Below are 10790 nucleotides of genomic sequence, written 5' to 3' on the forward strand. Positions count from 1 at the left end.
CTCTTGTGGGCCTCATTTCACTTCATCACCTTCGAAAATTATATTCAACGGATTCGCAATGCCTCCTTTCATTCATTCATGCCTTGAGATCGGTTGAAATTTGGCGAGAAAATCATCTACAACAAAAATCGCTCTGGTCCCTTCCTGAGGGACAGGAGCGAACTTAAGCATTTTGGTCCTTTGTTGACGTTTGATAATCTTCAATTTGTCTTAAACGGGTTCGATTGACCTCCTTTCTTGCCTTCGAACATAAAATTTGCTTGATCTTTGCCCAAATCGTACCTTATGAAGAATTTCGCTCTGGTCCTTCAGTGAGGGACAGGAGCGAATTTGACCCTCTAGGCAAAACTTCATCATTTCATTGTTTTTGATCAAGTCTGGATGCTCTATCATGCTCATTTCGTCCTTCACCATGCCTATGATGTCTCGATTTGTCCAAACAAGGTCAGGAATGGCTCAACTAAGCATTTTCGCTCTGGTCCCTTGGTGAGGGACACGAGCGATTCGCCTTGGTCCCTTGGAGAGGGACAGGAGCGCTTTTCGCTCTGGACCCTTGGAGAAGGACACGAGCGAAATTTGACTTTTCGCACTCTTTATCAGGATAATTTTAATGGAATATAACATTTAAGTATAAGTGACATTTCCTTCTATGTTTCTTCTTTCTTATACTTTAAGTTATATTCCATATATACTTTCAGGATGTTTGAGAGTGGTTTCAGACCTCCAGGAGTTATATTGCAAAATCTAGTTTTTGGAGGTTTTTTCAGTTTCCAGACTTAGTCAAATTCAGGATCAGGGCATTCCAGACTTAGCCAAATTTCAGGATCAGGACCTCACTCAAGCCGGACTTGCTATCCTATGAATCTCCCCGACAGCGCTTCAAGTTATATTCATTTGACAAAATGTACCTCTTTGGACCTTCTCACATCGTCAAGACGTTAAAATCTTGCAAGGACAAAGCAAAATTGGATTTGTAGCTCCGGTCCTTCACTGAGGGACAGGAGCGATTTTTCCCCTGGAGGCATTTCTGTGCTCATGAAAATCTTCAATTTATATTCAATGGAAAGATCTCGCCTTTCTCCATCACTTCCAATTCGTAATTCATCTTGACCCTGCAGGAATAGTAAAATATTTGAAAACGAGCTCCCGTCCTTCACTGAGGGACAGGAGCGTTTTTGCTCCTACAGGCCAAAATATCATGATTTTACACATTTTATCACTTCACAAGGCGAAAACAAATCATTTGAAATGCCTAGGATCAAAAATCAAAAATGTCAAAATTTGGTCAAAAATATTCAATTGGACAAAAATTCACATTTCATCTTCAACACTTAGACAAATTTAAGCTCTGCATTCAAAATTCCAATTGAAAATAGACCATTCTGGCGAATTCATTTCATTCAAAATTTGCATTCTAGAAAAGGAAATTCAAAAAGCTCCCAAAACTGACTGGATTTTGGTCCGAAAAGACGATAATTAAAACCCTAAGGCTTGACCCTAAATCCAGACAACTAACAAACTAACAAAACCCTAAAAAAGCAAAGCGAAAACGAGCAAAACGAGCAAAAAAAACATGGGTTCCCATTTGCAATGGGGCGATGTGTGAAAACGTCACAACAGGGAGGAATCCTTCTTGAAAACTGAGTCACATTTCCTCATCGTGATGACTATACTCATGTGAGTAAAGGAAGCTAATGAACTCATCATGATGTTTTACCACAATGGCTACACCCATAAGTGGAAGGGTAAGATATCACCTCTTTGTGATATCAACCATCATGGCTTCTCCATGGATGGTGTAAGAATAGATGTCACCTCACCGTGATATCAACCATCGTGGCTTATCCATAGATATCACCTCACGTGATATCCACCATTATGGCTTAAATAAAGATATCTCCTCACGTAATATCCACCATTATGTCTTATCCATAGATATTACTACATGGCATGTCCACGGATTTCACGTTGCATGAAATCTACCATGAATATCTCTTTATGTAATATCCACCATTATGGCTTGTCCACGGATATCACGTCTCATGATATCCACCATTATGGCATATTCAAGGATATTACTTCATGGCATGTCCACGGATATTACGTCACATAATATCCACCATGAATATCTCTTTATGTAACATCCACCATCATGGCTTATCCACGGATATCACGTCTCATGATATCCACCATTATGGTATATCCATAGATATTACTTCTAGAGATATAAACCACTATGACATATCCATAGATATCAAGTCCCATGATATCCATCATAATGGTATGATCAATCAATATCATAAGATCGTCACCTTACGATAATGATCAGATGTACAAGTGTTCACTATCAAGCACTGAACCAATGTTGTCATGGAGTCACACACATGACACTAATCATGAACCATATCAGATTAATAAGATTGCATAATAAGAGTTTACACTTTAAACATCTTAGAGAATACATTAGTACTATTTAAAACAGATCGATGTTGTTGAGACTCAATCTCAGCTAAGGTACATTTTCTACCATACCAAGCTTACCTCGAAAGTACGCAAACTTTATTTTGGAGAGAGGCTTGGTGAGAATGTTTGTTGTTTGCTCATCAGTACTAATGTATCTTAACTGAATAGCATTCATTCCCACCACGTCTCTAACATAGTGATACTCGATCTTCACATGCTTCATTCTATCATGACACACAGGATTAACAGAAGGCTTTAACACAACTTTGGTATCAGAGCAGGTTCCTGAAGAGCCATTGCCATAGTTAGTGCATCCCCTCTATCTTGAGGAGGAAATTGAGCTTAAAGTGAAAAGATGTGACAAGGGATAGAGATCATTTTAAGATTGAGTAGAGAGAGATTCTTGGTTACAGGTTATAATTGAGGACAATGCCAAGAATAATGAGAAGGAAGTTCAGGCCACTTCCTTCTAGCTAGACTTTGATGATTCTCTTCATAGAGGTGACATGTCTATCTTCAGCCTTGGAAACTCTGCAGATTTGTATCTATCTATGGCAACTGAAATATGAGATCAACCTTCATTGGATGAAAGGACCAAACTGATCAAATAAGTCTTCTCCCAACTACCACATTTATTTGATAGTATATGGTGCATTGCTTATGATCATGTTATTTGTCTATTGTATGTATTGGACTAATGGTTGCCTTCCTGTTCATGATACTAGAACTGCCCATGTGTAAGGTTGAGTTCTGTAGCCCTTAGCTATGATTACATACAATTTAAGACATCTAATTGATCATTAACAATTTTTGAGATATGTTTAACAGCAGATTATTACAAGTGTATGTGCAAGTGCATGTGTGATTGCAGGGGACACTTGAAAACCTTAGTAGTTAAGGCTTGATTGTTGTTATACTACTGTTGACGTGTATTTTGTACACTATCAAACATAGAATAAAATACCCAAGGGCACCTTATCCTCTCTTGAGTAAAGCCTCTGATTGCTGAAGATATCGCGGAAAAGGATCAATCAGGATGACTCCAAGGTTCTTGTATGTAGGGTCTCTACGTGTGGATAAGCTCTCTGTGGTATGATGTGATTTGCTGGAATCACAAGGGCACTTACATTTGATGCCTGAACTTCTGATCTGCTTTGAATATTGCTGGAACACAGGATTTTCACTAGCTTGGACTTGAAAAAAAGGAAAAAAGAGGAGGGTGAGGAAAGAATCTAATCCTAATACTAAGGAATGTAGGAGCAATGATTGATCTTTGATGAAATTCTAACTAGGTCTTGTTTTGACATCGCAGGACCATCTCCACAAGGCTAGTGCGATCTTCGAAGGAAAGCTTTGTGATGTTCAAATTATCACTGCAGGCATAGACACCATCAGGTTGATGCATATCGATGAAGAAGCGACAACTGAAGTTAAGCTTAAGCTGAATGATTCCAGTTGACTACACAAGGCAAGTCTGCAATCAACAAACTGCTAGTAGTATGGATATACGAATTTCACCATCAATCAAGCACATTTCTTCCACTCATCTAATAACATGAAATCAAATACGAGAAGTATAAAGAACATGCAAATTGTCGAATCGACCCATAAATTTCACCATTTCTTCAATGAAGTTTTACAAGTCTTTTACAACAACATCTTGGCAACAATCTTTGCCTTCTCTCTCTACTCTACTCTAATTGCTATTCTATCAACTAGCTAACTACTCTCTTTCTATCTTCTAACTGCTTCCAACTATATTCTATCTATTCTAACTCCTAATGCCTTTACAAAATGAAATGCCAGGGCATATATAATGCCCTCAATACAATTCGATGGCTTAGATCAATTTGAGATCAATGGCCAAGATTCAACAATGAAAACCCTAATTAGGGTTTGTTACAACCATTAAATAACATTTAATGCTTGACCAATGATAAAATTGTATTGCTTGGACACATGTCCTCTCTGAAAAATTCGACCAATGGATAGCCAGGGTAAGTACATCAGAGTTTGTGCCACCTTCCATGAGTCAGGTACATTGAATCTGGACATGATGAGGTGGACCACACTGACTGGAGAAGTGATGACTAGGATGCCACCTCGTCTGACACTTGTAACTTGGTAAATATTCAACTTGATGTTGTTGAGAAGCTAGCTTTAATTAATTCATCTGGAACTATTTGCTTCTTCAACGAACCCTTGTTCTGACTTCTTGTGTCCTTGATTTGCAGGATGATGATGTACCTCGCCTTGGAACGCTGGATTTGAAGAGGTCGTCCTTGTTGATGTTTGATCGAAGAAAGCCATCCTTGTCGATGCTAGACCAGAGGAGGTCGCCCTCTTGATACCTACACAACATTTCAAAATTAGTAATATATCTTGAAATCTAAAAATTAAACTTTAAAAGGAAGATTCAAGATTTTAATTAGGAAACTTCATGATAAATCTTGAGTTATCATTTCCTAATTAATCATGCAATACTTAGACTTTTCTAAAAAAATGTCTAAAAAAAAATCAAACCTTGAATAAGGGTGTCAAGATGATTTTGCCATACCTCCTCTTGAGAATTAACTCTAAGAAATGATGTAAAAATAGATGAATTTTGGCTAGGCGAAATGTAGATCAAAGATCTCCCTTGGATAAAATGCACCTCCTTTAGCTTGGAAAAGAACTCCACCTTAAGTCTTCAACAATCTAGAAATTTGCCTTCAAATACCTTCAAAACATCTGGAATTTATCCTCCAATCTAGCAAGAAATACGCCTCTCCAATAGCCTTCAAGATGAATTTCGCCTTCCTTAGTCTCCACACTTGGTAGAAATTCGCTCCACACAAGCTAGATTTCGCACCTCCTTCCTTGCTTCTCCAAATCGCACTTGAAACAATGAATGAATGATTTGAATAATGAAAAACACACCCCAAATATATAGAGCGCTCACCATTTCACCTCCCCATAGGCCGACTTGGCAAAATAGGCCAAAAAATAAATAAATTTGCAAAAACAAGAGGCCGACCTAATAAAATAGATTAAAATAATACCTCAAAGCGCTCCATTTTCAATTTTAATTTAATAAAAATTAATTTTAAATGCCTTTATAATTAAAATTTCGATTTTTCTAGGCTCAAAATTAATTATTAAATACCATGCGCTTTTATTAAATGCCAAAAATATTTCAAAGTTTTATCGAATCTGGCACTTAATGTAATTTGAAGGATATTTGGCACCCAATCATGAAAAATAATGGCTATTAACAAGATCGCTCTGGTCCCTTGGTGAGGGACAGGAGCGATCTCATTCTAGACCTCACACTTCTTGTTTTTTCACGTTCAAAATCTCTTCCTGGACATCCAAAATGGGATTCTCATTCGTAACTTTGAGTTCGATCTATCCAATTTTTGGAATGAATGCTCCTTAGAACCATTTTCGCCCTGGTCCCTTGGAGAGGGACAGGAGCTATTTTGCAAATCCAAGCTTATCCGTCCTTTGTTAGCCTTCCAAATTATATTCAATGGATAAATCATGTTTTCCTTGGTCTCTTCAAATCATAAAATTGTCTTGATCCTACAAGAACAGTGCAAATTTGAAATTCAAGCTCCAGTCCTTCAGTGAGGGACGGGAGCACTTTTGCAATTACAAGCCAATTCGTCCTTTGCTAGCTTCGAAAATTATCTTCAACGGATCGATTGTGTCTTCCTCCACCCACCTCAAACGCGAAACTTGCTTTCCTTTTGCCAAAAACTTGCCTTGAGGTAAAATCGCTCTGGTCCCTTGGAGAGGGACAGGAGCGCCCTTTGAAAATAGCCCTGGTCCCTTGGTGAGGGACAGGAGCGAACTTGTCATTTAGGTTGATTTTCTCCTTTGTGGCCCACTTAAATTATATTCAACGGACAGAGCACACTCCCCTTGGCCTTTTCCAATCGTAAAATCACTTAAGTCTTGTGAGGATAATGCAAATTTGGGATTCAAGCTCCGGTCCTTCAGTGAGGGACAGGAGCGAATTTTGCTCTCTAGGCCAAATCGTTACAATTTTCATCAAAAAATGTCTTGGCTAAGGAAGATATCATCTTACTTCATGCTATGAATAAAAGTTAATGTCCAAAAAAGGTCTAAAATTGTGCATATAAAGAAAAGCGCTCTGGTCCTTCAGTGAGGGACAAGAGCGAATTTGACCTTCTAGGCAAAAACTTCATCATTTCATTGTTTTTGATCAAGTCTGGATGCTCTATCATGCTCATTTCGTCCTTCACCATGCTTTTGATGTCTCAATTTAACCAAACAAGGCCAGGAATGGCTCAAATAAGTATTTTCGCCCTGGTCCCTTGGTGAGGGACAGGAGCGCTTTGCCTTGGTCCCTTGGAGAGGGACAGGAGCGAAATTCGCTCTGGATCCTCAGTGAAGGACAGGAGTGAAATTTGACTTTTTGAACTCTCTATCAGGACAATTTCTTTCTTATACTTTAAGTTATATTCCATATATACTTTCAGGATGTTTGAGAGTGGTTTCAGACCTCCAGGAGTTATATTGCAAAATCTAGTTTTTTGAGGTTTTTCAGTTTCCAGACTTAGTCAAATTTCAGGATCAGGACATTCCAGACTTAGCCAAATTTCAAGATCAGGACATTCCAAACTTAGCCAAATTTCAGGATCAGGACATTCCAAACTTAGCCAAATTTCAAGATCAGGACATCACTCAAGCCGGACTTGCTATCCTATTGATCTCCCCGACAGCACTCAAAATGCAAAAGCCAACTGACAAAACCCTAAAAGACCTAGAAAACAAACCCTAAAAAGCAAATAAACAAGGGTCCCCATTTGCAATGGGGCGATGTGTGAAAACGTCACAACAACTACTTGCAAGGGTTGCAAGTTTATCCAAAGCCAACTGGAGCTTGGATAATGAGATAAGTTTTTTTTCTTGGTTATTATCTCTTGAGTATTACTTTTATTTGCTTTTAGTCAGCCTCTTATCACTATTCCTATATGTACTATAAAAGTTGCTCTTGTTCTTTTCTTTGGCCCTCGAGGATGGGTTTTGCAGAAAAAGAAGAATTTACATTAGGAATGTTGTTGAGGCATCTGTACAGGTAATGGCAGCTTCGAGGATTACAAAGCAAAGTCGAGACAAGAGGGCTCCCCTGGTAAGAGGGAGCGAACTTCTAAGGGTATGCTTCTGTGACAAAGGGAGTAGCTAGAGGTTCTGCTTCAATTGACTTTCGAGGATCTTGGTTATATTTGTTCAGAGGGAGTGGACCATGTCGAGATGGTTTCTCTAGTGATCAGCAGTCGGAGGACTCTATGATTCATGGATGGAGTCCCATGTGTGTAGGCTGGAAGGTTTTATGCTGTCACCTAGGTCGTGATATTCCTGGATAGATGGATACTTGGTGAACTTGGGATTCACCAAGAGTGATACACTGTCATTCTTCAAAACGTTGTGAATTCTTCAGCACTATCGTGCTGTATGCAAGCAACTCAAGAAAGCATTGGTGGTACATCCTACAGCAGTTCAATTTTCATCTCCTTCAATCTAAAGTGACTGGATCCATCTATAAGCTTCAAGGATTGAAGCAATTCACATTGGTCTTTGTGTCATTGCATGAACATCTTGCTATTCATATCCGATATATATATATATATATATATTGGAGATATAATTTGCATGCTCAGGGGAGACGATAATAGTATATCATCTATGGTTGGGAGGGCAACAATAATGTGAATCATTGCCCGTGGTTAATCGAGCACACCCCATGGTTACTGTGCATGGTCATCTTCTTGTGTTCCTAGTATTGTAAGAAAATCAACAACTTTTGAGGAGAAAAGTAAATTAAAAGAGAAATAAAATGAAGTATTACTTTTGAAAAGGAAAAGTATTATAAAAGGAGGAAAAAGTGCAATGAGGATTCATTCTTAAGTTGTTATTTTCAAAGAAACTTTTTCTTGAGAGCTTGAGAGCTTTAGCTTGCAGGTTCAGTAAACCCTAGGATGGAAACCCTAGAGGATTTGGCTATTTGGACGGAAACCCAGATCAGCCCACTTGGTGAATTCATCTCAGGATTCACAGTTGCACATCATTGATCAGTTTTCATGGAGATTCAATGATCTTTCTTGCAGATTTTCAGAGGGTTTGTTATTTTATGTATGGAGGCATTCCGAGTATGTCTTACCTAATGGCATTAGGCATTTTCTGATTTGTAACAGCAGAATGTGTTTGTAAACATCAATAAATTTCTATATCAAAAGAATTCCATTGGCTTATTTAGATTCTCCATATTTCACTAGTTGATTTCCTTGAAAATCTACATTGTTCATCTTGCATGTCACAAGATTACATTATGACGTGACAAAACATGAGCAAAAACGAAAACCCATATCAAATTTGAAGCAATATTCCAGTCTGGGATATTTCAGTGGTATCAAAGCTGGTGATCTTGCCAGCCTGTTGGGATTTCAGCATTGCCTGTAAATTTGGTGAATACCTGGATCTTGAATGTCAATTTTGGCGACTACCCAGATCTTGCATGTCAGTTTGGCGACTACCCAGATAGTTGCATGTTAGTTTTGAGTGTTGCATGTTGCTTCTAATCAATTGCATGTCAAAATTTATAGTTGCATGTTGCTTCTAGTCAGCTGCATGTCAGAATCTATGGTCGCATGTTACCAATAATCCATTGCATGTTAGTTTGATTTGATTCTATGCACTCTAGGGAGTCAGGATCGCACAGATATAACACAAGGAGTAGGTTGGAGCAACAACAAGAAGCTGAAATTAACCTAGCTGAAGCAAAGATGGGTGAAAGAAGAAATGAAAGCCCACCAAGGGACTTGAATAATCAATTGAATAACTTTCTGACAGCTCTTGCATAACAGCAGCGGCAAATGATGCAACAGTTCGAGGATCGTATGATCACAGCTATGGGACAAATGAGAATGAATCGTTCCCGATCGAGAAGATCTAGTAGTGTACCTAGTAGAGGCAATGTTGGACATGAAAATCAAGACAGTGCAGCTTCTAATGTTGTCAGGACAGCAGTCACACAGTCTGACATACCTCTTCGCCCTACTTTTCTATTTTCTACCTAGACAAACTGAAGAAGAGGCACATGAGACTTGTGGCAGCTATGGTAATGCTGCTGAAAGGGAGGAAGCTAATTCTGATTTGGTTATGCATAATAACAACGCTACATTAATTTTCCAAGAACCGTTACTTGAACATGCATCTACAAATGTGGATGTTGTGACTAATAAGGATGACAAAATAGTAGCCATGGGTACTGTTGTGACGTATTCACACATCGCCCCATTGAAATGGGGACCCCCTACTTTTTGCTTTCTAGGGTTAGTTTAGTTTGCTTGGTTGCCTGGTCTTGGCTATTAGTCTTTGCATTGAAGGGTCGCTAGGGGGTTCATTAGGATAGCAGGCTCTGCTTGAGTTGAGGTGGGTCAGTATGTGGTCCAGGTCAGGGTCTCTTTGAAAGCCTTCTCTAGGTTAGGCCTTTGCTCTTGTTTCTAGGTTATGTCTTTGAATTAAGGGAGTGAATGAAGGTTTGTGAGTGAGTATCATCAAGGATTTTCCCTCTGAGGGTTGGAGATTGGTCCAGTTGATGAATGATGAAGCTCTAGGAATTGATTGGTATAAAATTGACCTATTTTGCCCTTGGAAATGCCTAATGACCAAGCCTAGACTTTGAAATTTGGAAATAAACTTGAGTTCACCTTTGGAGACGCCTTGGATAAGCTTAGGCATGGGAATTTGGGAAAAAGGTCAAGATTTAAGCCTAAAAGACAAATTTCGCTCCTGACCCTTCCAAAGGGTCCAGAGCAAAATTCCTGGATAGGTCCTGTCCTTCCAGGGGTACCTAGGCGAAATGGTTAAAATGCACTTTTCATCCAGCTTTTTAGCTAGGAACTCCTTTAAGGTGGTCTGTTAGCATGTCTTGAGGTAAGAGCAATGTGATTGAGGGAGAAGTTTGAATGCTTGAGTGATATCTAAGGCAAATTCCTCAATTTCGCTCCTAACCCTTCCAAAGGGTCTAGAGCGAATTTCCTAATATCTCCCTTCCTGGTCCTAATTTGCATCAAAAAACCTTGTCCTTATGACGTATGAATAGAGAATTGATGTGTGAAACAGAGTGAAGTGAGGAAAAGTGAGGAATTTGTGCAAAAAACAAAATTTCGCTCCTGACCCTTCCAAAGGGTCTAGAGCGAAATTCCCCAAAAAGACTTACTTCTTCACTAAGGACATTGAATGGTCGTCATGCATGGCAGAGAAAAGGATCAAAGATCAATTCTAAAGCAAAGATGAGTGAAAAAGGATGAGAATTG

This window comes from Cryptomeria japonica, chromosome 7, assembly GCF_030272615.1.
Source record: "Cryptomeria japonica chromosome 7, Sugi_1.0, whole genome shotgun sequence".
NCBI classification, from domain to species: Eukaryota; Viridiplantae; Streptophyta; class Pinopsida; order Cupressales; family Cupressaceae; genus Cryptomeria; species Cryptomeria japonica.